This window comes from Bubalus kerabau, chromosome 4 (assembly GCF_029407905.1).
Source record: "Bubalus kerabau isolate K-KA32 ecotype Philippines breed swamp buffalo chromosome 4, PCC_UOA_SB_1v2, whole genome shotgun sequence".
Lineage (NCBI taxonomy): Eukaryota > Metazoa > Chordata > Mammalia > Artiodactyla > Bovidae > Bubalus > Bubalus kerabau.
The window spans coordinates 71204512-71232124 of record NC_073627.1 but is presented as its reverse complement, the minus strand read 5'-3'; the positions used below and the strand labels follow the sequence as shown (position 1 = coordinate 71232124).

The following is a 27613-nucleotide window of genomic DNA, read 5'->3' as shown; positions in this document are numbered from 1 at the left end:
GCTAGGACTTCCAAAACTATGTTGAATAACAGTGGTGAGAGTGGACACCCTTGTTTTGTTCCTGATCTTAGAGGGATTGCTTTTAGTTTTTTACCACTGAGAATAATGTTTGCTGTAAGGGTCATATATGACCTTTACTATGTTGAGATAGGTTCCTTCTATGCCCATTTTTTGAAGCGTTTTTATCATCAGTGGATGCTGAATTTTGTCAAAGGCTTTTTCTATATCTATTGAGATGATCATATTGTTTTTATCAATAAGTGGTGCTGGGAAAACTGGACAGCTATGTGCAAAAGAATGAAATTAGAACACTACCTAACACCATACACAAAGATAAACTCAAAGTGGATTAAAGACCTAAAGGTAAGACCAGAAAGTATAAAACTCTTAGAGGAAAACATAGGCAGAACACTTGATGACATAAGTCAAAGCAAGATCTTCTATGACCCACATCCTAGAGTAATGGAAATAAAAACAAAAATAAGTAAGTGGGACCTAATTAAACTTAAAGGCTTTTGCACAGCAAAGGAAAGTACAAACAAGGTGAAAAGACAACCCTGAGAATGGGAGAAAATAGTAGCAAAGGAAACAACTGATAAAGAATTAATTTCCAAAATATGCAAGCAGCTCATACAACTCAATACCAGAAAAGCAAACAACCCAGTCAAAACATGGGAAAGGGAGTTGAAGAGACATTTCTCCAAAGAAGACATACAGATGGCTAACAAGCACATGAAAAGATGCTCAACATCACTCATTATTAGAGAAATACAAATCAAAACTACAATGAGATACCACCTCACACTAATCAGAGTGGCCATCATCAAAAAGTCAACAAACAATAAATGCTGGAGAGGGTATGGAGAAAAGGGAATGCTCTTGCATTGCTGGTGGGAATGTAAACTGATACAGCCACTATGAAAGACAGTATGGAGATTCCTTAAAAAGCTAGAAATAAAACCACCATATGACCCAGCAATCCCACTCCTAGGCATATATCCTGAGGAAACCAAAATTTAAAAAGACACATGCACCCCAAAGTTCATTACAGCACTGTTTACAATAGCTAGAACATGGAAGCAACCTAGCTGTCCATTAACAGATGAATGGATAAAGAGCTATGGTAAATTTGTACAATGGAATACTACTTAGCCATAAAAAGGAACACATTTGAATCCATTCTAATGAGGTGGATGAACCTAGAGCCTATTATACAGAGTGAAGTTAAGTCAGAGAAATATAAATATCATATACTGACATATATATGGAATCTAAAAAGATGGCACTGATGAATTTATTTTCAGGGCAGCAAAGGAGAAACAGACCTAGAGAACAGACCAATGGACATGGAGGGAGGAGAGGAGGGGGAAGGGGAGATGTATGGAGAGAGTAACATAGAAATTTACCACACCATATGTAAAACAGCCTGTGGGAATTTGCTGTATGACTCAGGGAACTCAAACAGGGCTCTGTGACAGGCTGAAGGGTGGGTGGGGAGGGAGATGGGAGGGAGGGAACATGGGTGTGCCTATGGCTGATTCTTGTTGAAGTATGACAAAAAACCACCAAAGTCTGTAAAGTAGTTATCCTTCAATTTAAAAAATTAAAATTCAAAGGCAAATTTGGAATGGTAAAGGCTGGAATGGCTCTATGAACTGTGGGATGTCAGGATGATGACAAGGATAAAATAAATGTCAGGAACTCCTCAAAAAAAAAAAAAAAAAGGTAAGTGATCCAGTTTGGATCTTTGTTATTTAACAGTTAGCTTTGGTTGAAAGGTAATTTGTGTTTTTTTGTTGTTGTCTTTGCTTGCTTCTTTTTTCTACAGTCTTTACGATCACTTGCTTAGCAACCAGTCTACCTGACACATTAACATGATTTAAACACCAAATCGCCTGTGAGTTGATATCAGTCATTTAGACTGTGAATGCCAAGGGGGAGAGACGGATCAGACCCGTTCATCTTGCACCTCACCTCCCTATGACCATCACGGTGGAATGCTTATACAGTGGAGACACTCAGTTAAAAGCCTTTTAACTTCTACTATAGACAGAGTGCCTGATGAACTATGGACGGAAGTTCATGACATTGTACGGGAGACAGGGATCAAGACCATCCCCAAGTAAAAGAAATGCAAAAAGGCAAAATGGCTGTCTGAGGAGGCCTTACAAATAGCTGTGAAAAGAAGAGAAGTGAAAAGCAAAGGAGAAAAGGAAAGATATACGCATTTGAATACAGAGTTCCAAAGAATAGCAAGGAGAGATAAGAAAGCCTTCTTCAGCAATCAGTGCAAAGAAATAGAGGAAAACAATAGAATGGGAAAGACTAGAGATCTCTTCAAGAAAATCAGAGATACCAAGGGAACATTTCATGCAAAGACGGGCTCAATAAAGGACAGAAATGGTATGGACCTAACAGAAGCAGAAGATATTAAGAAGAGGTGGCAAGAATACACAGAAGAACTATACAAAAAAGATCTTCACAACCCAGATAATCACGATGGTGTGATCACTCACCTAGAGCCAGACATACTGGAATGTGAAGTCAAGTGGGCCTTAGGAAGCATGACTAGGAACAAAGCTAGTGGAGGTGATGGAATTCCAGTTGAGCTATTTCAAATCCTGAAAGATGATGCTGTGAAAGTGCTGCATTCAACATGCCAGCAAATTTGGAAAATTCAGCAGTGGCCAGAGGACTGGAAAAGGTCATTTTTCATTCCAATCCCAAAGAAAGGCAATGCCAAAGAATGCTCAAACTACCGCACAACTGCACTCATCTCACATGCTAGTATAGTAATGCTCAAAATTCTGCAAGCCAGGCTTCAGCAATATGTAAACTGTGAATTTCAAGCTGGTTTTAGAAAAGGCAGAGGAACCAGAGATCAAATTGCCAACATCCGTTGGATCATTGAAAAAGCAAGATAGTTCCAGAAAAACATCTATTTCTGCTTTATTGACTATGCCAAAGCCTTAGACTATGTGGATCACAATAAATTGTGGAAAATTCTGAAAGAGATGGGAATTCCAGACCACCTGACCTGCCTCTTGAGAAATCTGTATGCAGGTTAGGCAGCAACAGTTAGAACTGGACATGGAACAACAGACTGATTCCAAACAGGGAAAGGAATACATCAAGCCTGTATATTGTCACCCTGCTTATTTAACTTATATGCAGAGTACATCATGAGAAACACTGGGCTGGATGAAGCACAAACTGGAATCAAGATTGCCAGGAGAAATATCAATAAGATATGCAGATGATACCACCCTTATGACAGATAGTGAAGAGGAACTAAAGAGCCTCTTGATGAAAGTGAAAGAGGAGAGTGAAAAAGTTGGCTAAAAGATCAACATTCAGAAAACTAAGATCATGGCATCCAGTCCCATGACTTCATGGCAAATAGATGAAACAGTGGAAACAGTGGCTGACTTTATTTTGGGGGGCTCCAAAATCACTGCAGATGGTGACTGCAGCCATGAAATTAAAAGACACTTACTCCTTGGAAGAAAAGTTATGACCAACCTAGACAGCATATTAAAAAGCAGAGACATTACTTTGCCAACAAAGGTCCGTCTAGTCAAGGCTATGGTTTTTCCAGTAGTCATGTATGGATGTGAGAGTTAGACTATAAAGAAAGCTAAGGGCCAAAGAATCGATGCTTTTGAACTGTGGTGTTGGAGAAGACTCTTGTGAGTCCCTTGGACTGCAAGGAGATCCAACCAATCCATCCTAAAGATCAGTCCTGAGTGTCATTGGAAGGAAGCTGAAACTCCAATACTTTGGCCACCTGATGTGAAGAGCTGACTCATTGGAAAAGACCCTGATGCTGGGAAAGATTGAGGGCAGGAGAAGAAGGGGACAACAGAGGATGAGATGGTTGGATGACATCACCGACTCAATGGATATGACTTTGGGTAAACTCCTGGAGTTGGTGATGGACAGGGAGGCCTGGCATGCTGCAGTCCATGGGGTTGCTAAGAGTTGGACACAACTGAGTGACTGAACTGAACTGATAACATCTTATACCACCTGGTAAATATATATTATGGTGCTTACCAATGATAAACAGATTAGAGAGAGAGAGGGAAAGGGAAAAAAGAAAGGAAATGGACAGATCACTAATATGAACTGTAACCCTGTTCCCAACTCTTCCTTGCTTCTCCATGTGGGCTGGGCCAGATGCTTAGCCTCCCGACGAAGGTAAGACCTCTGGAAATGCTGTCTCTCTAGAGACATGTGTGCAGGCACAGAGCCTTGGCAGCTACAAGGCAGCATAAGCAACAACATATGCCTCTTACAGAGTCCGTGGCCATGTGTAGACAGTCAGGCTGCAGGAGCGAGCCTCCCCCTGGGTTGGAGGGCAGCTCTTCCCTACCTACACCCAGAAGGCCAGACTCCACGAGCCCCATCCCACCTTCCCCCGCCTCTCCTTCCTGCAGGCTGCTTTGTTGGTGTCTGATGCTGACAGAGAAATTCGCAGGTAAGAATTTATTATTCACTCATTTATTCAGCATTTTCCCTCCAGTGAGAAGAGAACTGCTGCTCATATCCAAAAATATCTAATCCCAATAGGGAGTTTGCTTCCCATCAAAGCAAAATCCTCAATACATGAAATCTGAGATCTTGCCCATTTAATGAATTCCTTATAATTTTTAAATAGCATATATTATTTTAATGCTTTACCCAGTTGGAAAGTTACTGAGGGATAAATTGGCAGCACCTCTGTTTTCTTTTGAGAAAACAAATTCATAAAAATAAAGGGTTCAACACTTATTTTGTGTTATTATTTTGGCAGCTTTCTTTTTATGACCAAATTCTGAGTCATCTTATATTGTCTGAATTCTAAAAAGATTCAATTGATTACAGAAAAATTTTCTTAAAGATTTGCTTTGCCATTTTTTTCTCTGGCTAATCCCTGGGTGGTTTTATGCAGTACTTACTATTTAAAGGACCTAATTTATTTTTTATGGCCCATCACTAATATCCAAGATAGTATCCAATTCCTTAATTCTGAACTCTGCCTTGAGTGACAGCCAAACTAAACGAAATGAAAATATCTTGGGCAGTCTTTGTTTACATACGGTGGCAGAATTAACTCTAAGTTACATGGATCACTGCACTGGGGATACTCCAAGTCGCTGCTCTGTATGTGCCTGCCAGAAGCCTTCTACTCCCAACACTTCAGGTAAAACAAGACATTGTGAGCACCTACTCTGAGCAAAACATGGTGCTGGCAATACACAGGTGGGTCAGGCCCAGTGCCTGATTTGACGGGCCTGGTTGGAATAGGGTCTTGACCTGTGCTGTCCCTGCTTACTCTGTCTCTGGGGGCAGAGAGTTCTCGCTCTTGCTGTTTTTCAGGAGACAGACTCCTATTCTTGTCCAGTACATCTATTAAATGTTTATCTTCATAGGTCTATCTGTGTTGCTGCAGATGGCAAAATTTCATTCTTTTTGATGTCTGAGTTATTTTCTATTGTACATATGTACCACATCTTCTTTATCCATTCATTTGTTGATGGACATTTAGGTTGCTTCCATATCTTGGCTATTGTGAATAGTGCTGCCCTTTCGAATTAAGAGTTTTGTTTAGATATATGCCCAGGAGTGGGATTGCTGGATCATACAGAGTTTTAAGGACCTCCATACTGTTCTCCCAGAGAAGGCAATGGCACCCCACTCCAGTACTCTTGCCTGGAAAATCCCATGGACGGAGGAGCCTGCTGGGCTGCAGTCCATGGGGTCACTAGAGTCGGACACAACTGAGCGACTTCACTTTCACTTTTCACTCTCATGCATTGGAGAAGGAAATGGCAACCCACTCCAGTGTTCTTGCCTGGAGAATCCCAGGGATGGGGGAGCCTGGTGGGCTGCCATCTATGGGGTCGCACAGAGTCGGACACGACTGAAGCAACTTAGCAGCAGCAGAGCATACTGTTCTCCATAGTGGCTGTACCAATTGACATTTCTACCAACAGTGTAGAGGGGTTGGTCCCTTTTCTTTGAGTTTACTGTTAGTGTGCATATAGTACAATTCATTTTGTGTGTGTACATTTCTGTACACTTTGAGAGATGCACAGAGTCATAGATGCACCACCATGAGGACCCAGAAGCAACCACTCCATCCCAGAGAAAGCTCCCGCTGCTGCCCTTTGCCATCAGCTCCCTCCTTCCCACCAACCCCTAGCAACTGCCTCCTGTTCTCCGTTACTGTTGTTTTATCTGCAAAGTTTGTGTTTATCAGTGGGTTTCAGGAGGGAAGCATCCACTTTCAAGTCATGCTTTGTGTCGTTAGTGTCCTGGGCTCTCCACAGTCAGGGTCGTTCTCTGATGTCTGTCAGTTGGAAAGGGGAGAGCCATGGAATACTCTAAGGACCTTTTAAGTCTCAGTCTCCTTCTTCTGGATTATGTAAGAGTGTCAGTGGGAGAGATGCGAGGGCACCAGGTGGCTGTCCTTGTCTGGCTGGAGCTCAGAGAATGGCTCTGGGATCAGAGCTATCGCCCTCACACAGAGCATTGTGTGATACCCAGCCACGTGCTCGGCACATAGCACACACTACGGAGAGGTTTTCATCAGTGAGGGATAAGTGGGAGGAGTTTGTGGGCCTATTGGCCTAAAATATGTAGGGAGCACTGACTTACATCATTGAAATAATCATTGATCACTATTGATTTTTTAAATAATTCCATTTTTACAAAGCCTTAGTTCCATTTGGGTTCAATTATTTGGGGAGAAATCTCTTCTCCCACCCTCTTGTAATTAAAAAACATGTTCTTTTTAGATGATTTCAAAATGTTCTTCTCCAACTCCCAAGCTTGCTGGCTTGGCTGACTTGATGTGACTCCGCATCACTGGAATAGAAGAACATGTGTGGCTTTGGGAATTCAGGTGAAGTGGAACTGGGAGCAGATTAAGGCAGCATAGAGACACTGAACCTTGGAGGACCATTTTAACAGGAGTGTTTTAATGCTAATACTTAGCTCCAGCTGGGAGGGGTTACAAGAATTATAGGCAAATGTCCAAGTTCTCGTTATGAAATTGTTGGCAGGGTTCTCCCAAAATAATCCAAGGCAAAAAAATTCTGGCCTTTGGTGACTAACAGTTTTTGTCAATAAATTCGAGTTTTTCCACCTTCCTCTCGGTCACGTGAACCCAAAAGGCAACAGCTGGCAGGTCATGGGTCAACTGCTGTGCACCTGTGCGGGCTTGTCTCCTGGGTGGATTCACTGACTTTTAATCTATAGAGACTTGAGTAGTCAATTAGGTTAAATTCTAGTGATTCTTTTGCATAATACAATAATGCCTAGATTCTAGACCAATGCCAAAAACTGGGTCATGTGATTCATTAGTACAACAGGAAAATCCCTTTTGTCAGTAGACTGTTTACTCACATCCAAATAAAGAACAGACTACATTAACTTGATAAATTATAATTAAGAAAAAATTTTAAAGCATTGTTTCAATTCACTGCATATTCCATGAGAAATTTTTTGTTAGTCCACATGATCCAGAAAATTCCCAGCTTCCTGGAATTGTAGATACATATGTGTATAGATACTACCCTTCTGTAGTATTAATATCAGGCCCACATTTGGAAGAGGGGGACAACTCATAGCTGATAATAGTTCAGAAAGTAGAGAAACTAGTTTATAGGCTCAGTTCATTTTTCCTACTGTGGACATTCATGGTTTAGGGGGCTACATCAGGTCTGTGAGTCAAATAGAATATTGGCATTTCCTTAAAATCTCAGATAAAGTAAACGAACATCATATTTCAGAATTATACATCTTAAGTCTGTCATAGCCCTCAAATTGATGTTCATTTTTCCCAGTTCACAGTGTACAGTTCCATTCACAATATAGAGTTCACTGCGTTTTTATAGTTTTGCATATTAATTCAATTATTTTGTGATATATTACAGAGTTGAATGCTAAAACATCATTAGACCAAGCACTTATCTCAGGTGCCTGGGACAGGGCTGAGTTAAGTCTTTGTACTGTTCCATGTCTGTGTCAGGCAATTTACCAGGCCTGCCTTGTTGTTTTTTCCATCTTCTTTACCTTCTGAGCCACCAGGGAAGCCTGCCCTAAGTGAATGTCTTGTACCAAAACTCAAATTGCCTTCTGATTGGAATCTGAGTCTCTCCTCACACCAACACAGTGTTGGGTCCCAAATTGTATAACATTCCAGTCCTAATTTTCCCATTTGACTACATCTGTCTAGGTGGATCTTCCCTTTAGCTCAGATGGTAAAGAATCTGCCTACAATGCAGGAGACCTGGGTTTGATCCCTGGGTCAGGAAGATGCTCTGGAGAAGGGAATGGCAATCCACTCCAGTATTCTTGCCTGCAGAATCCCATGGACAGAGGAGCCTGGCAGGCTACAGTTCGTGGGGTCCCAAAGAGTCGGACACAACTGAGCAGCTAACACTGCTACACTGCACAGCTCTAGGTGGAAGATGATGGAAAAATCTTGTGAAACTCCTAATGAAAGGCCTTGGAGGTTTTTACTCTCTGCACACTGAACAACTGCTTGCTGGGAATTGTTCCTTGGATTCCCTTCCTGGGATAGAATGTAACATATTCCAGCTGGCACTGGAGGGCAAGGCAAGAAAATAGATCATGATTAAGTCGATGAATGACTCCGAACCTCTCACTGCTTCTTGGGAATTCTCCCTTTGAGCACACTGCCTAGGACAAGTCTATGTACCAAGTAAAGAATTTGTTCCATTTGACCGCAAGTGTAGTGTATTCTCAGAGAAGGAGATGGCACCCCACTCCAGTACTCTTGCCTGGAAAATCCCATGGACGGAGGAGCCTGGTAGGCTGCCATCCATGGGGTCACAAAGAGTCGGACACGACTGAGCAACTTGACTTTCACTTTTCACTTTCATGCATTGGAGAAGGAAATGGCAGCCCACTCCAGTGTTCTTGCCTGGAGAATCCCAGGGATGGGGGAGCCTGGTGGCTGCCGTCTATGGGGTCGCACAGAGTGGGACACGACTGACGTGACTTAGAGCAGCAGCGATGGTGTATTCTGCAGTGTACTAGGTTTTCTCCTCCTCCTGCTTCCTCTTCTCTTTTTAACCTGTCCCCCCACAACCTCTTTTTTTTTTTTTTAAACTTCAGATTGGCCACTTTGTCCATAAATGTTCTTTATGCCAGCCGGATGTGGGCCTGGCTAAGGTAACAAGCACCAAGTCTCCCCTATAGCTAATTTTCCGGTGCGCAAAGGAAGATGTGAGGAAAAGAAAAGGACACCCTACACACCTGGGAAGACAGAACACTTGCCCCCCACAGAAGACAAGGTCAGGACAGTACACGTATTGTCTGTGTCAAGCACCACTGACACCACACGTGCGCGCACACACACACAGACACACACACCACAATCTTGGACTAAGCTTTTGCTGTCTGGTATGGAAGCCACAACCTTCATATAGTTATTGAACCCCTGAATGTGACTTGTCTGAATTGAGACTCACCGTAGGTATAAAATACATGCCACACTAGGAAGACTAGCATAAAATATGAACTTTTTCCCAAATAATTTTATATTGACTGCATACTAAACTGATCACATTTTCAGTATATTGGGTTAAATAAAATATAATGTTAAAATTAATTTAACCTATTTTTCATATTTTTGATATGGCTACTAAAAAACATTTATGGGCTTCCCCAATGGCTCAGCAGGTAAAGAATCTGCCTGCCAATGCAGGAGACACAGGTTTGATCCCAGGAACATCCCCTGGAGGAGGAAATGGCAACCCACTCCAGTATTCTTGCCTGGGAAATCCTGTGGGCAGAGGAACTTGGTGGGCTACAGTCCATGGGGTCACAAAAGAGTCAGTCACGACTCAGCAGCTACATACTAAAACATTTAAAACTCCATACATGGCTTGCATTTTACTTCCATAGGACAAGTGGAGCACTAAACAGTTGCTTACCTGCTTTTGTTTCCCTGACTGGACTCACTTGTACGCTTTTAAACTTCCCCAAAGCAGGGTCAGCTCGGCTGTACTCCCCCGCTACACCCCAGCCCCTAACAACCTATTAGGAGCACTTGCAGCTCTGAGCCCAGGTCACCTCAGTGAGTCCTGCCATCCTGAGGGCTGTGAGGTTCCTGAAATTCTCGTTCCCCTGAGGGAATCCAGAGGGTATTCCAGTCCCAGACCAGCAGTGGTCTGTCCCTGGTGGATCCTTTTGCCCTGCCAGGGAACCCTAGAATCCAGGGCAACCCATGGCCCCCTGAATTGAGAAACACAGACCTTATACAGGAGATACGCTTTCACTCAGGGCACAAGAATTCCTTCAGGGAGACGAGAGGATGCTGAGGGGTGGGACAGAGGGCCAACAGGACACACGGGGTGAGCAGAACCTGACTCCATCTGTCCACGGAGAGCAGGTGTAACTTCCACATACTCCTCAGGACACGGGCAGGTTTGTGAAGCATTGGCCCCATCTGCACACCGACACGTGAGGCGGAGCCTCTCCTGGCTCCAGGTCCAGCCTCGCCCCTCCCTCCCCCAAGCCCCCAGAGCTCTGCCCACTCACAAGAGGCCGGGGAGTGTCTGGTGCTTCTTTCCTGGTGACCCGCTCCATGTGTACTGTGTCACATTGGTCTTTGTTCCCCACGGCCTCTCCTCTGTCTGTCATCTTGCAGGCAGAGACGCTGACACTGGTGTTCTGGATGGACTGTCTTCACAAGGGTACCTCACAGTGGACGGCCTGGAAGTACAGAGGTGGAGTTTCCCTCTGCAGAAGGCCACAGCCTCCCTTCCCACCAGACAACCCTTGCCTTCCGTGAGCTCCCAGCCTCTCTTGTAATGCCAGCTGCTGCTGTGCAGCTGTCCCTATGGGGACTGAGGCTGGGAGCTGCCGCAAGAAAAGACTGGCGCTCAGACTGTTGCTGTAACTAAGCCTTTATCTCTGACCCAGGGCCCTGTGTCTCCTGCCAGCACCGAGGACACTGGCATGCAGGCTCCTCACTCACAAGTAGGGGGAATTGCAGACATTCCACAGTTCTCAACAGGACCTTAATGCTGGAAATCTAAATGCACGTGGGCAAGGAGCAAGTGTTGGAGCCTAGGGAACAAGATGAAGGGAATAGGTTCCAGAATCAAGCTGTGGTATATAGACTCCTAATTGCCATTAAATATTTGTTCTCACTTTTTTTCTTTGTAAAAGTAATCCTATCATTTTAGCTGAGAACATTATGGCTAGCTAAAATCATACATTTCTGTCTGTTTTGTAGCCAGACCTGGCAAATCACGGAGTTCTAGCTGAGGAGACATAAGTGGAAGTGGAAGAGAGTGTTTCTTCATTCTTGCTCCCTGGACTGCAGATATAATTGTTGGCACTCCAGCAGCCATACTGGGCCATGAGGTGAATTTGAAAATAGAATTCATGCATAGTGAGTAACAAGATAGGAGGAGCAGAAGTCCTTGATACCAGGAAGCCACCAAACCATCCATGACCATCCTGACCTCTTTTCATGAGAGGAAAATAAACTATTTCCTTTAAACCAGTGCTGTTTTGGATCTTCTGGCAATCTAATCCTAACTAATACACGAACAATTTTCAGTAAGAGTAGAGTATATTATAAATCACATTTCCTAGGAAAGGTGCCATCCTATGTCTGTCTGACAGTCAAAACGCTCAAAAGTGAGGGCAATTAAATCACGTGCATGTCTCCATGCAACCCAAGAGCAAACCCATTTTAAACAATTGAATTCAGTTCTATTATGAAGAACTTACTCTTACACGTGTGAATAGTATGTCTTAGCAATACTTACCTCAACCTACTTAGGAATGGCTTGTTTCAAGTATTTTCTAACACTTTGAACATAGAAATTTTATCACCTTAAGAAAGATTTCTTAGGTACTTTGAAAATGTTTCATAACACTGCATCTGCCAGCACTGCCCAATTCAGGCCGGGCCTGTCGGCCAAGCTTGGCATCCCTCCTGTTGTACCCCAGTCAGCCCTGATTTTCATTTCTCGGGCCAACCCCACCAGCACCACACCCTAGGACCTTGCCTCCAGGCGACCACTGCTGCCGTCGGCTGCCTTGTGCAGAAGCGTGGTCCTCAATAAACCCTTGCGTAGGATGTGGAGAAGGAGCAGGCGGGGCAGTGCTAAGAGCACTCGTGTTCTAGAGTCTACCCCGGTCCCCGGGGTCCTAGCCTTGCTGCCGTCAGGAATGCATGGGCGTTCTGTCTCCATGCCCTCACCTGACAGAGAAGGAACGATACACGGGCTTTGAGGTTTGACTGAGTAATTCACGAGGAAGAGCTCTGTAACTAGAAGGGCCGGATCGTGTCACAAGCTGTGAAGTTGGGATTCCTGACAGAAATCCAGTGGGAAAAAGGAAACCAAGGGCTCAGCCTACTGGGCATAGATTGATTTTATAGGGGTGTCAGCCTCTATTACCAGTGACTTCCTGGGGGTCTATCAACCCAAACCTACTAGGATCTTCCTTGGAGAAGGAGAATCTCAGAGGAACTATTTCCTTCTCAAACACCATGAGGAGAACTTAAATGTTTTCCCAGAGTTCCTGGTCAGGACTTTAGAGAGAAGACCAGGGTTCTGACACAGGGCTGCCAACGTCACATGCAGGGGCTCCCTGATTCGGGCTGACTCGCCAACCTGCTCACCCCTGGTAGGTGGCTTCAGTTTACATCCCAGCTTTGCTGTTCGCTCTCACATGAGCCTGCTTCCATAACCAAACTTCAGTTTCCTCATCTACAAAATGGGAATACCAAAACATATTAGATGCTTGTTACCCTCAATCCCATTCCTCCTAGTCTGTCAAAAAAAAAAAAAAAAAGAATACCTACAAGATCAGAGACCACTGGTTCATGTGCTGGAGACTTGGGGACTGGGCCTCACTTCCAGCATCCTCGCAGGGCCAGGAAGAGATGAAAGCTGATTTAGAGATGTGCCCTGGAGAAACAGCTTCAAACGTTGTGTAGGATGGGACTCTTGGATGACCTCAAACCAAAGAGACAGGATTGTGAAGTAGACAAAGTCTGTTTTCAGTTCCTTTGTCTCCTAATTCCAGGGCCCTTCTCCCTCCCGAGAAGGTGTCCCTTCTTGGACACCAAGGGACTTGGTATCCCTTGGCTGCTCGTGGAGGCACTGGGTTGTCTTCCCCTCCCGCGGAAGCCCAGTGGGCAGGGTAGGTCTCAGCCCCAACCCTCTCATCTCACCCATCCTCATCACAACTTCCTTATGCCCAAAGCTACCCTCAGTTCAGATGCTTCTCGAGGAAGTTAAGGAGCTAGTAAGCTTCTTGGACTTTCCCTGTTCAAGATAGTTTGCAGTTCCTCCTGTAGGAGATTTTAAGGCTAAGGCACCACCAAGAAGCCCTTTTCCTATCTTTCCTAATCCCATCTTAAACCCACATGTGAGAAGATTTTGATCTGCAAAAGAGGCGAAGTAAAAAGCAGCCACTCAGTGCTTGCCATTGGCTGAAGCCACCAGCGCTGCCTGGGCCTCACTTGAGCTCTGTCGGTGGCTTGTGAACCCGTTACTAGGTTTCTGAGATTAGCCTTTAGGAATTTCTAACTTTTAAAAAAAAAAGGATTTTGAAAATAGGCTGGTATGGTACTGTTTTTTTAAGGCTATAAACTATGTAAGGGTCCACTTAGCCTACCGACAGGAGAGGCAGATCTTAGCCCAAAGCACTGCCTCTGCATTCCCTGGTCTAAGACAGGAGATGTTGAGAAAGCGGGGGAAGTCCTTTCAGCCTTAAAGGTTGGGAACAAATCAGTGCTGAAGTGGCAAAATAAAACCACCCATCAAGAAAGCTGCCAAAGGACCCAGCCTACCTCAAAGGCCTCTCCCCCCACCCCCTGAAAACAGTGTAGCAAGAAAGCTGGCCCCCGCCTGCCTGCCCAGCATGGGCACACGGGACAGCAAGCGGCCAGGTAGGAGGGGAAATCCCTGGTCACAGGACCCAGGGAAAGATGCTCAAGAGTGGAGACATTTGTGGGCCATTGGAGCCAAGGGGATGATGCCAGGGTTGCTGGGTCGCCGCAGATGGAGTCCTGATGCTCTGTGACAAGCTGAGCTGACTGCTAGGAGGCCCCCCACACAGACCCCACACAAGCTTTCCATGCCCCATCCCACACCCCGCCCCACAGAAAGCCCTTATCATCTGTCACCCGGGTATTTTCAGCCACACTTGGCTACAGGGAGGAACACACAGTATCATCCTTGACTACAAAGGACATCAGGGCCAGAACTCAGGCCCTTGGAGTTGGAAGATAGCCTTGTTAGCTACTGTGGAGGCCAGATCCTCTACTGTCAGTCGAGCCTGTCAAGTTATTTATACCTGCAGTGACTCACACGACATCACACACCCCCACCCCCATGCTCCTGCTCTTGGCTGCTTCCCTGTGACACCTCAGAGTGAAAGTGAGCCTGTTGTGCACAGGGGCACTTCCGGCATTGGCTGGATGACCACTGTGGGATTGAAGCCTCGCATTCTGGCAGCCTCTCCACCTCAGCCCATCTCTAATTCCCTGGGGAACTGAATCCATGGCACAGAACACTATCTCATCCTTCATTATGGAAACTCTGAAAGCCTCGCAATAGGATAAATCACTCCGTGAGACTCCTTCAACGCCCAGGCTTGACCGTGCCCGCAAAGAGTCTTGAAGAACCTGCACAAGGAGTCTGTTGTAAGCATGTACAAATAGATGACACAATTCCAAGGCTTACACCCTCCGCCAAGTTAAACTGCTGCAGAGCAGCTGTGCAGATGTGAAGTGATGCCTGGCACCTCCGGAGATCCATAAATCAGCCCCAGCGCACTTTCATCCAATTAGAAGAGTCTTAGAAGAAAAATCCGCAAATTAAGATGTGTCTAAAACATGGAATGACATCGCCCTCCCTCTCCAAATGCAAAAATAAATACTAATAAATCTTCATTTTGCTGGGGCTTCTTTTCAAGGGACATGAGTTTTCCAGCACCTGAATCCTGGCAGAAAACCTCGTTCTGAAGAGAGTCGCATTGGGCAGGTTGGTTTATCTTTCTGTACGTTGCAGGCAAAAGAGAGGAGATGATTCAACCTGAGAGGCAGCTGTTCTTCAAAAGGAGTTGACGGGTAAGCCAGAGGCCAAACTTCCCGTGAAAATTATACGTTCAGGGCCCTGTCTCTGCGCAGTCTGTCCCTTTGTTCTGACTTGTTCATCTGTAGCACAGTGATACATGGCAGAGGTCAGATGGCCAGGCCAGCAGATGCCTCTCTCCAGCTTTGGTCGGCCTTGGGTGAATAAGCTTAGCTGGAGAAGTCAGGTCAGACCAAGACGGAGTGAAGTTGCATTATTAAGAATGCTGAAGTGGTCACCCCAGTAGGAGACTGAGTTTTAGGTTACTGGGGAAAGCGGAATCATCTTTGAGTCTAAACAAGCTGATAACTCTCAGCTTCTCTTTAGCTGAGCCATGTCAACACAGACAATCCAGTCCACAGCCTGAATGACCCTAGGGTGGCATAGAGGCTGCCACTAACATAAGTTAATTGAGCCTTTGCTTTGTGCTCAGTATGGCACTCGGTACTGAGTAGGGATAAAAAGGAAAGTGTAATTATGTCCTCATTTTATTAAAAAAAATTCATATTTATTTATTTGGCTATGCCAGGTCTTAGCTGCAGCATGTGGGATCTAGTTCCCTGACTAGGGATCAAACCCAGGCCACCTGCATTGGGAGCATGGAGTCTTAGCCTCTGCAGCACCAGGGAAGTTCCCCTTGCTTTCTTTTAATTCTCCTTTGCAGAGTACAGCCAAGTAACTTAGGCTAGCTCCAAAGAGACTTGCTTTTATAAGGAGACTGGGGGCTCTTCTGGGCTCCTCCCCTGTAGGTGGCCTTATGGTCTTTCACAACAGCTTTCAAGGTCAGTGTCAACAAGCATATAAACTGTTAGCTGAAGCTGTTAGAGGAGGGAGGAGAGAGAATGCTGTGTCTCTATAGAGAGAGATCCATTTCTTCTGTGGCTGACTCTTCATAGACAATTCTTCAATTTGTTGTTATTGTTTAGTCCCTCAGTTGTATCCAACTCTTTGCCACCCTATGGACTGTAGCCCACCAGGCTCCTCTGTCCATGGGGTTCTCCAGGCAAGTATACTGGAGTGGGTTGTCATTTCCTTCTCCAGGGGATCTTCCTAACCCAGGGACTGAACTCAGGTCTCCTGCATTGTAGGCAGATTCTTTACTGTCTGAGCCGCAAAGGAAGTCCAATTCTTCAATAGGAGCCCCCAAAATGTCATTTGAATAAGTTTATCACCTCTTCAGGGAACTACCAGAAAGAAATGGTTTTGATTTGGGAAAGTTTCTTTATTTAAAAATCTCCCTGTCTTAGAGTCAGGCACATTAAATCCTTCTACACAACTAATAAAATGAAAACATGATGCTCTTTTGGTGGCTGCCACTATTAGAAGGCAGATAAATATATGCTCTGTGGTTGGAACCAAAATTCTATCCTTCCTGATTATAGGAGCAAAACATTTTTATTGTAGAAAAGTTGGAAATTTTATGAAAATAAAACTTAAATCACCTAATTATTATTATTTTATAGTTTCATCCTATTCCTTTTCTGTGCACATATATTTTCACATGGCTGGAGTCACTGCACCTCCATTTCAGCATTCTGCTTTGTACCCCTGACATTGTGTTTCTAGTATCTTCATATTTTCTGAAGCACATTTTCAAGTTTGTGTTTCTGGACCCCTTTACACTCTTTAAAAATACTAAGTATCCTGAAGAGGTTTTGTTAGTTGTATTTATTGACATGAATCATATTAGAAAATAAAAGGGTGAAATTTAAGATATATATTTACTATAGAAGTTCCCTGATGGTTAGGAATCCCCGTGCCCGTGCAGGGAACACGGATTTGATCCCTGCTCCAGGAAGATTCCACATGCGGTGGGGCAATGAAGCTCATGAGCTGCAACTACTGAAGCCCAGCACCCTAGAGCCTGTGCTCTGCAACAAGGGAAGCCACCACGATGAGAAGCCTGCACACCGCAACCAGAGAGTAGCCCCCTGGAGGCAACTCAAGGAAGCCTGTGCAGTAACAAAGACCCAGCACAGCCAAAGAAAAATAAAATGCCTTTGCAAGTTTCCTTAGTGTCTGACTTCATGGGAGGCAGCTGGTTCTCCTATCTTCTTGGGCAATCAGTCTACTATGATACGTTGTTTGGGGGAAATATATGAAGAAAATTCATCCTCTATCAGATATATCATTGGCAAAGGGAGAAGTGTTTTAACAGCCATCTCAGATCGTTGTAGCTCTTCTTCTCCGACTCTGAACCACAACTGGGCAAGTAGTGTTTGCTTCAAGTTTACATAATGTGATTTTAAAACCCTTCAGTGGACTTTGCATTCCTTCCAAAAGCTGACATGTTTCACAGTGCTATATCCAAAAAAAAAAAAAAAAAAAAAAATCACAGTAATTAGTAACGCCACTGACTCATCAGAAATGCCTCCAGTATTGAGACGCTATCAAGCTCTCACAGTAGCAGACACATTTTTCAAAATTCAAATTTTTGCTTGAAAGCACACTGTCACTGGCAACATTCCTTGAAGTAACTGGCTCACTTGGTTCATTTGAAAGAAAAGATATGCCAAAACTCAATCTGAATAACGGTAGTCTGTCTTTCAAGTAAAAACTGCTTAACGAAAAAAGAGGTTCATTTATCTTGGAATGTAGATAATGACACAAATGCTTATGCTTGTAGGACGTCACATGCGGAAGTGGTTCATGTGTCACAGAATAGTATGCATGCTCAGAGCTGAGATTGAATAAAAGTCACAATTTTTACTAATTCTTCAAGAACATGCTTAATTAAAGTGGGCTTTTTTGGGTTCCCGGGAATGCACGGCGATGGATAATGCAACGCTGACCAACACAGCTGGATACTCAGTGCAGTTTCACACTAAGGGACCAGCGGGTGTACCCACTGTTGCCTTTGTACCATCGGTGCAAACATCAACGCGGTGAAAAAGCAAACAGCGTGTTAGCATTATTATGACCTCACAGATCCTCTGAAATATGACACGTACATGGCTTCAGCCTAATCACAAAGAGGATAAATACTAGTATAATCCTCAGCAGCATGAGGGGCAGCATTTTTATTCTGTACTGTCTGAGTTTTAAGAAATAATCCTGTATGACTTTTACAGTTAATAAAGTGAAAAAATAATTGGCTTAGAAATACCTCCATTAAAAAAGTGCGTTTGGGGCTTCCCTGGTGGTTCAGTGGTAAAGAATCTGCTTGCCAACGCAAGAGACATGGGTTTGATCCCTGATCCAGAAAGATTCCATATGCAGCGGAGCAACTAAGCCCGTGTGCCTTAGCTACTGAGCCTGCAGTCCTCAACAAGAAAACCCATCACAGTGAGAAGCCCACATACCACAGCTAGAGCAGGCCTGGCTCTCCGCAACCAGAGCAAAGCCCGTGTACAGCGACAAAGACCCAGTGCAGCCAAAAATACATAAAACTATTTTCAAAAAGTAGGTTTGCATGATGTCTTAACTTATCATGTGGGCCCAAATATCCTTAAAAGTCTCCTCAAAGAGTCTTGTGAAATGTCCCCTAAAAACCCCAGTCGGTTCTGAGATCTGCAAGAGTGCTTACTTCCTGCACTGAACACAGCGGAGGAATTATGAAGGTGGAAGACAAGAACTACATGTGATACATAGTCACAAGAATTTGAATTTGAAGAGATTGGCTCTATTCTGTCCTAATTATCAGTTATATGCTCTGTAAAAACAACTTTCTAGAAATACATCATATATGTTTGACTCAACATGGCATTTAAAAAAAATAATTTCTATAAAAAGTTGGACACTGGGTTCTGTATCAGAATTGTATTATGAACTGGGACTTCCCTGGTGGTCCAGTGGCTAAGACTCCATGCTCCCAATGCAGGAGGCCCAGGTTCGATCCCTGCTAGGGGAACTAGCTCCCGCATGCCACACTAAGACCCAGCACAGACTAATGATAAATGTTAAAATGAAATGTAATATGAAGTATATAATATTTCTTCAAAGAGAAGCCAGATTTAATTTACATCAATTTAACATCATTTTAAACATTTCAGAGGTATAAATATATCAATTAGTATGCTTTCTTGCAAGGAAAAAGGCTAACTGGTTTACCTGAGAAGAACATCGATTAATTCGTGTAGTTTGGAGACCAGATCAGAGTGGGCTTGGTGAGGCACGTCAGGGTCTCTCTCGTCTCTGGATTCCCTCAGCCTTGTCATCCTGCCAGTGCTGGACCGTCCTCAGCCAGGGACTTCTGGTGCAGACCTCGGGGAAAGGCTTCCCTGACTCTAACACCCTGCCCCTTGTTTTCCTGGGGACCTTGCAGCGTCGGGAGCAGCCATCATGCACAATGACTGCTGCGAGTCAGCGTGGCTCGAAAAACATACTCTCTGTCCTCGAAACGCAGAGAGAAAGCTGACGGCATATAGGCACACTGCATGAATCATATAAACTGTGCATCAAGGTTAAAGCACAGTCACAGACGTAGAGACCAAACATACAGACACCACGGGGGAAAGGGGGTGGGCTGGGATGAACTGGGAGACTGGGGTTGACATATATACATGACTATGTATTAAAGAAATAATTAATAAGAACCTGCTGTATAGCATAGGCAGCTCTACACAGTGCTCTCTGGTGACAAAAAGGGGGATATATGTATATATACAGCTGGTTCAGTTTGTTATACAGTTGAAACGAACACAACATTATAAAGCAATTATACTCAAATAAAAATTAATTAGAAAACCAAAAAACATGAGAGTTCAGAGAAGAAAGTCATCAATAAAGGCAAGGCAGAAACATCTCCCCAGGGCACAAATTCTCCTCTAGCTGTCTGGAGATGCAACACAAACCGCACTCTCTCCAGCCTCCCTGGGTCTGGGGGCTCGCTCTCCAAAGACAGGTGACCAGCACCTGTGGGTCAGTCTGGACCACCGGCACCACAGCTCTAACAGGATCATCCCCTGTTACAGCCTTAATCATCCCAGGATGCTAGGGCTGATTCTAGATAAAATATGGAATTTCATCATTGTTGTCCGACTTTGTTGATACAAGTCCTGGATCATTTTCCACCTGTTCTGTGGTAATTTCTTCTTGTTCTCGACTATTAGTATGTCTTCTAAGGGGTCTGAAAACACTCTTCATAAGAGGTAAAACTAGAAGCCTCATTCCAGTCAAGAGGTTTTACATTGAAAGAGATTAGAAAATCCTCGAGCTGAATGAGAAAGGAATTTGTGGGTTCTTCTCCCTTCTCGTCAAAACTACCACTTTTAGGCACTTTCTAACCTGATACTTTATTTATTTTTTAATATAAATGTATTTATTTTAATTGGAGGCTAATTACAATTTTGTATTGATTTTGCCATACATTGACATGAATCAGCCCTGGGTGTACACGTGTTCCCCATCCTGAACCCCCCTCCCACCTCCCTCCCCATCCCATCCCTCTGGGTCATCTTAGTGCACCAGCCCCAAGCACCCTGTGTCATGCATAGAGCCTGGACTGGAGATTCGTTTCACATGTGATAATTTACATGTTTCAATGCCATTCTCCCAAATCATCCCACCCTTGCCCTCTCCCACAGATTCCAAAAGACTGTTCTAGACATCTGTGTCTAAAGGATGCATATTGAAAGGATCCAAAAATATGGAGAAACAGCCTTCAAATTCCTACCACATCTGCCCTCCAGGACTCCGCAGAACACGCAGACTGAAGCTGAGGTGATGACTTCAGATTTCTCATGAGTTTCATGAGGTGAAAACTAGATGGGAAGCAGCCATAGATTAAACACAAGGAAAGGATGCCAGACTGGTTGGTTTTAACATACACTGCGTGCATGTGTGTGTATGTGTGTGTGTTGCTCTGGGTGTCTTACATAGTAAACTGTTTAAAGATTATTCAGTAACAAGACTGCATGCTCTGGGAAGCTCAGGGAAAGTTTGCTTCTTTTCTAAAGTAAGTGGGCAGAGAGCTTACAGTAGAAAGAAGATGGTGAAAGCCGTACTTGATGTTAACACAAAAGACAGTCTGTCTTTCATGTTCTCCTGGATTCCATGGAGAGGAATTTTAACCTCATTACCGAGCCATAGACATTCCTGGTGAATTTGGGTGTGGGGGCAGAAGCGGTGGAGGGGGGAGTCAGCAGCAGGCCAGGACCCTAACTAATCACAGGTTTTGGAGATGCTTAGATGAGTGAGGCTATTAAAACCAAGGCACAAGATACACACACTACTATATGCTCAGCAGCAAAGAATCTACTGGCCAATGCGGGAGACGTGGGAGATGTGGGTTTGATCCCACATCTGGGTCAGGAAGATCCTCTGGAGGAGGAAAGGGCAACCCACAACAGTATTCTTGCCTGGAAAATCCCATGGACAGAGGAGCCTGGCAGGCTACAGTCCATGGTCACAGAGCAGGACACGACTTAGCAGCTAAATAGCAACAACGAATATACAAAAGAGATAACCAACAAGACCCTACTGTATAGCACTGGGGAAGCATAGTCAATAGCTTTTAATAGCCTATAATGGAAAAGAATCTGAAATGTATATATATAGCAGCACACCATTCATGGGGTCGCAAAGAGTCGGACACGACTGAGCCACTGATCTGATCTGATATATATATATATCTCAAAGTGATTCAGTTATGTAATATAAATATTATATATAATACATATATAAAAAACTGAATCATTTTGTTGTACACCTGAAATATTAATAACATTTAATATTGTAAATCAACTACACTTCAATTTTTAGGAGGGAAAAAAAAAAAACAAAACCAGCTCATGAAGGCAGGCTTGAGAGAAAACCGGAGAATGGTGCTTCATGAACATGCAAGCCCAGAAGCAGCGCGGCCTCTCCGTGCCGCCGTGAAGGTGCAGGCTCCGCCGCGCCCGGCGTCCCGCGCACCCTGGCACGCGGCCCGTGCCTGCTGCGCACAGTGCCCAGATGTGCGCACAGCTTCAAGCGTACGCATTACACGTGCAGATACTTCACGCACGTTTGTGGGCAGCATATACATTGAAGAAAACAGGAATGCACAGAGCAGGATTGTTTTGCTTCGGTGTGTAGGTGAACTCTGATGGAACTTGGTAGAACTCAGAGCGTTTATGAGCATGACGGATGACCCTCCGGGGGCTCGTTTCCCAGCCTCCAGGCTGCGCTGGAGCGCAGGCCTGGGGTGACAGCGCTGGGTACGGAAGGGACGAACAATGGGTCCTGTGAGTTCGCGGAGCTGGGGCTGCCCTGCCTGGGTGGGAGGTCCGAGCATCCGTCTTGAACAGCACATAATTCAGAGGGGAGTGGAGGGGTTCTTGTGGCATGTGGAAATAGCAACGGGGTAAAATGAGAGCGAATCATGAAAGTGCACTCAAATCACCCAATGTGCTGAGGATTGTTCATGTCAACAGATCCCCCCACTGAGAAGCCGCAAGCCTGGTGAGCTTCCCGATCAGATCCAGGGCCCGTCCGTGCTAAGTCCCCAGCAGCATCACCCAGGCTGGGAGGCACAGGTGACCAGCCGGCTCAGTTAGAAGATATGTAGCCTTTTCATCCCTTTAAAAACTTGTTCGCTTGAACTTTTAAAATACTAATACAGGTAAGTCAGCAGGACTGGTTGCTTCAGCTGCAAACCCAGAACAGGGCTGCCCCCTTGCTCCGCCTTCCCTCGGTCTGCCACAGTCACGGAGCCGCTGCACCCAAGCCCCCACTTCACAGGATCCCTGTTTTTCTTGATCTTAACAGATCTGGTGTGCTTTCCTCTGGCTGTGCGCAAAAAGTTCCTGACATCCTCAATTTTGTGACAGGTGGCAATGAGGTAGCAGGAAGAGAGGACACACTTTTGCACACTTTCCTTAGGAAGTGGTTGTTTGCTTCCTTGTTTTTGATACTGAGGCTGTCCTCTGCTCTAGATTTCATTTCAAAGTTACAAAGCAAGAAAACTGACCCAGCTAAAGGTCAGTGAGACTCTTTCTTGCTGCTCACCCTGGCTATGTTCTTTCAGATGTTCACAGGCAAATCTCATATGCTGGACAGAATATTCGTAAGGCCTTACTATTTTCAGAAACTATTAACAATGCAATGTAGATCATAATTCTATAGACCTTCTTAGGAATGGTATTACTGCGCCTCCCTTGGGTATCTATTTTACAGACTGCCAATACAGAGAGTATTTGGATCCAGCCTAAATCCTTCCTTCTGCAAATCAAACATATTTCCTCTTGTTCTATTCTTAATGGAGACCAGACTTCTTAAATAATCACCCTTCTTTGTGGTACTGAAGACGTACCCTCCCCACCACACATTCCACTGCACTGTCTTAGTTACCCGGCCCAACAAGGATATCCTGCAGGGAACAGGGTGTCTCTCTTTATGAACCAAGGGCAATTTTCTCCTTTCTAGTTTTATTAGCAGTAAGAACTTCCCTTCAAATAATACAGTGAAGTTAAAGGTGCCACAGAAAATGCACCACTTTCAAATCCCTCAGGGGCTTGAAACTGTCGCTCTTGTAAACATTTTCCAAGTAATGCTGTTTGTAGGATAACTACAGTCTGAGTTTTTCTGTCATCAGAATCAAGTGACTGGTTCTCTGGTGACTTTTTTCTGCTCTGAAAACATAATGATTCTGATTGTTTCTGGCAGATTGTCTAGTCCAAGGGTAAACTTTGATTCTCTGTTTTCAAAGTGAACTAAAATAGAGTGTTCATCAATTCAACATCAGTCAGTCTGGATAATTAAATACTATATCCTCTATTCACCATCTATCCTACATCCCTGCTCTTTCTCTACTCTAACCACATACAGTAACATAAAGTCCTTTATTCTCAATATTTGATTCTTATGCCTAAGATTTTCTGGATATTTATACATTTTCCCCACCAAGACCTTCTATGTTTATTGTTACTACTTAGTTGCTAAGTCATGCCCAACTCTTTTGCGACTCCATGGACTGTAGCCCACCAGGCTCCTCTATCCATGGGATTTCCCAGGCAAGAATACTGGAGTGGGTTGCCATGCTCTCTTCCAGGGGATATTCTTGACCCAGGGATTGAACCCATGTGTCTACTGCATTGGCAGGAGGATTCTTTTAACACTGGGAAGCCAGACCTTCTATATGCTACTGCTAAGTCGCTTCAGTCATGTCCGACTCTGTGCAACCCCACAGACAGCAGCCCACCAGGCTCCCCCATCCCTGGGATTCTCCAGGCAAGAACACTGGAGTGGGTTGCCATTTCCTTCTCCAATGCATGAAAGTGAAAAGTGAAAGTCAAGTTGCTCAGTCGTGTCTGACTCTTCACGACCCCATGGACTGCAGCCTACGAGGCTCCTCCGCCCATGGGATTTTCCAGGCAAGAGTACTGGAGTTGGGTGCCATTGCCTTCTATATATGTGTCCATTAATCCCAGAGAATAACCATGTACTCATAAGATCATTATAAAATAAGATAAAACTGTTAATAACAACCACAAAAGCTGCTATTTGTTAAGTATTTCTTATAATCCAGTGTTTTTGTTAGGTGCCTCCTGTAAATTACCATATTCCATTCTTTCAGCAAAATGCTGTAAGTTGAACTATGTTCCCTCCAAAAGATACCCTGGAGTCCACACTCACAGTACTTCAAAGTGAGACCTTATTTGGAAATAAGGTCTTTACAGAAGTAATTAGGTCAACATGATGTATCAGGGAGAACCCTCATCCAATATAATTGTGTCCTTTAAAAAAAAAAAAAAAGGAAATGTGGTCACAGAGACACACACATGAAGAATGCCACGTGACTATAAAGACAACTGTCTACACCATCTAGAAACTGAGGACAGAGGCCTGGAGCAAATTCCTCCCTCACAGCCTCAGAAGGAACCATCCCTTGATCTCAAACTTTCAGCCTCCAGACCAGGAGGTAACATCTTTCTGTTGTTTAAACCACCAACTTTGTTACAGCAGCCCTAGAAAATGAATGCACAACCTTACAATTGCAGTCTGCTTCTCTTTTTTAAAATGAGAACTCTGTAGCATAAGACAATTAAAGACCTTCCCCAGATCCTACAGGCAGTAGTTGTAGGGCTGCCATGCAACATAGATCTGTTCTGTTCCTAACGCTTGCTACTCTGTCTTGCTGCCTCCAACCTAAGCTTGCACATGGGCTTACTGTGCACACCCACAATTGCACAATCAAGGGATTTTTATTTTTTTTTTTTTTTGGATTTTTAAATTGCTTACTCTGAGGAGAACTTTCTGAGGATCCACTTCCCTATGTTTTGGGAATGAGTTATTGCAGAAAGCTTGAGAGGGAGGTAGAGCCAGTGATCTGGTTTGGAAAAGGCAAGGTTATATAAACAAAAAGTGGACTTTCCTGGTGGTCCAGTGGTTAGGACTTGACTTCTAATGCAGCGGTTGTGGGTTCGAACCCTGGTCGGGCAGCTAAGACCCCATGTACCTCTTGGCCAAAATATCAAAACATAAAACAGGAGAGATGTAACAAATTCCATAAAGACTTTAAAAACTTGTAGTTGTCCAGTTGCCCAGTTGTGTCTGACTCTTTGCAACCCATAGACTGCAGCACACCAGGCCTCTCTGTCCCTCACTTTAAAAATGGTCCATATCAAAAACAATCTTTAAAAATAAGTAATTTTTAAACATAAGTACCTCTCATGCAATATTTGGGACATGCTTATATTAATTTTTTCCCTTGTTTAATCTGAAATTAAAATCTCACTGGTATTTTTGTAATTCTATTTGTTAAATCTGGCAGTTAAAATTCTATCCCAGGAGAACTTTTAGTTTGGGGCCTCAGTCCCCGAGCTGGGAGTGATGGCATAAAAGTGGCAGCAAAGGTGGGGACACTGAGGCCTGCTCTGCATGTAAAGTCCTTGAATTGTCTGGTAAATGCTTGGGAATGTTCAATAAATACTGCCTATTTTTATTATGGGGGCTTCCCAGGTGGGTCAGCGGTAAAGAATCTGCCTGCCAATGCAGGAAATGCAGGTTTGATCCTTGGGTCAGGAAGATCCTCTGGAGAAGGAAACAGCAACCTGCTCTAGCATTCTTGCCTGGGAAATCTCATGGACAGTGGAGCCTGGTGGGCTACAGTCCGTGGAGTTGCAAAAGAGTTGGACATGACTTAGCAACTAAACAACAACTATTATTATTATAGCAATTGGGAACTACCCTCATAGGTCTCAGGAAAAGATGCGGGGGAAGGCAGAAGGCAAGAAGATAAGAGCTGTTATTATTGTTCCAAGGGTAGATTGGCACTGGAGGGCTTATATAATGAGGTGAAAGACTGATGAGATATGCTGGTTTAATGTCCCATATCTGTTCTTCTTGTGCATCTCATTGGGCATTGAGCCAATGGAATGAAAGAGCAGAGAGTTCTGACAGCACAGAGGACTAAGGCCTGCAGACACAGTGGCCACTGTACTGACTCCTGAGGGGATGCAGGAGAGATTCAGGAGATGTCTGAGATACATGGGAATGGATGTCTTTTAAATTAAGTGTATTATGGCACTGGAAAATTGCTAGGAAGCCCAGCTACCAATCAAAACAACCAGAAAATTCCTTGCTGCTGAATGAAACTCAAGAAAAGCATACAGTGATCTTTTCGAACAGCTTACACCTTCTGAGTTTCTGGCTAGACACTCCTAAGGAGTCATGAGAGATCTTTTGGAAAATGGAAAGAATGCCACAAGAGCAAAAAAAAAAATTAAGTTAAAGTGGTGGTCATGAAATTGGCAGCTCACTGATAACCCTTTTCTTCTTTTTTTAAAAAGGATTTTATTTATTTTGCGCTGTCTTCGGTGCCGCACAGGCTTCTCTCTAGCTGCGCGGCACAGGCTTCTCACTGCCAAGGCTTCTCTTGTTGTGGAGCACAGGCTTTAGTGTGCGTGGGCTTCGGTAGTTCTGGCTCCAACGCTCTAGAGCACAGCCTCAGCAGCCGTGGTGCACAGGGTTAGTTGCTCTGCTACATGTGGGATCTTCCGGGACTAGGGATCGAACCCATGTCTTCTGCACGGGCACGCAGATTCTTTACCACTGAGCCACCAGGGAAGCTCCATCTTTTTTTTTTTTTTTTCTTTAAAATACACTTCTACTGCTGGGTTTACTGGATGTTACAGAACCATGCAAGTATTTCCACAGCAGCCAATTCTTGTCAGTTCAGGAGTCATAAAGTACATATGTTGCTTTCTCTCTGATGACTGGCACAGGAACATGGAAAATTGGCAGAAATAGATGATGACTGACAATCTTCCATGTTCCTATGCCAATCGGAAGAGATTCAGTAGATGTGTGAGAGAATATTTATGATGAAACCTTATCAATTCAAGACACTAGGTAAAGCAAAATTTCAAATTTCTGTCACTTATTTCAAATGGTTTTTGACATCAGATACTTTGAACCATTAAATAGAATCCTCCTGCTCCACAGAAGTAAACTGTTTAACAATTTAGAACTACTCTTTTCCTTCATTATGTTTATGACAATTCTCCTACCTTTCGACCTTTTTATTTCTTAAGATGTATCCTTTAATGGTGATAAAAGGAAAGGGATGAGGT

General features: G+C 44.1%; 1 long non-coding RNA gene across 2 annotated transcripts in view; it reads right to left on the bottom strand.

Annotated features, from left to right (window-relative positions):
- The window catches only part of LOC129649813 (uncharacterized), a 55037-nt gene that overhangs the window by 11963 nt on the left and 15461 nt on the right, over positions 1-27613 (bottom strand). For both annotated transcript variants that reach the window (XR_008713299.1, XR_008713300.1), the window contains 3 exons: positions 12842-12995; positions 12659-12746; positions 10558-10731 (listed from right to left, as the gene is read on the bottom strand). This is a non-coding gene — a long non-coding RNA (uncharacterized LOC129649813). The remainder of the gene's footprint in view (positions 1-10557; positions 10732-12658; positions 12747-12841; positions 12996-27613) is intronic.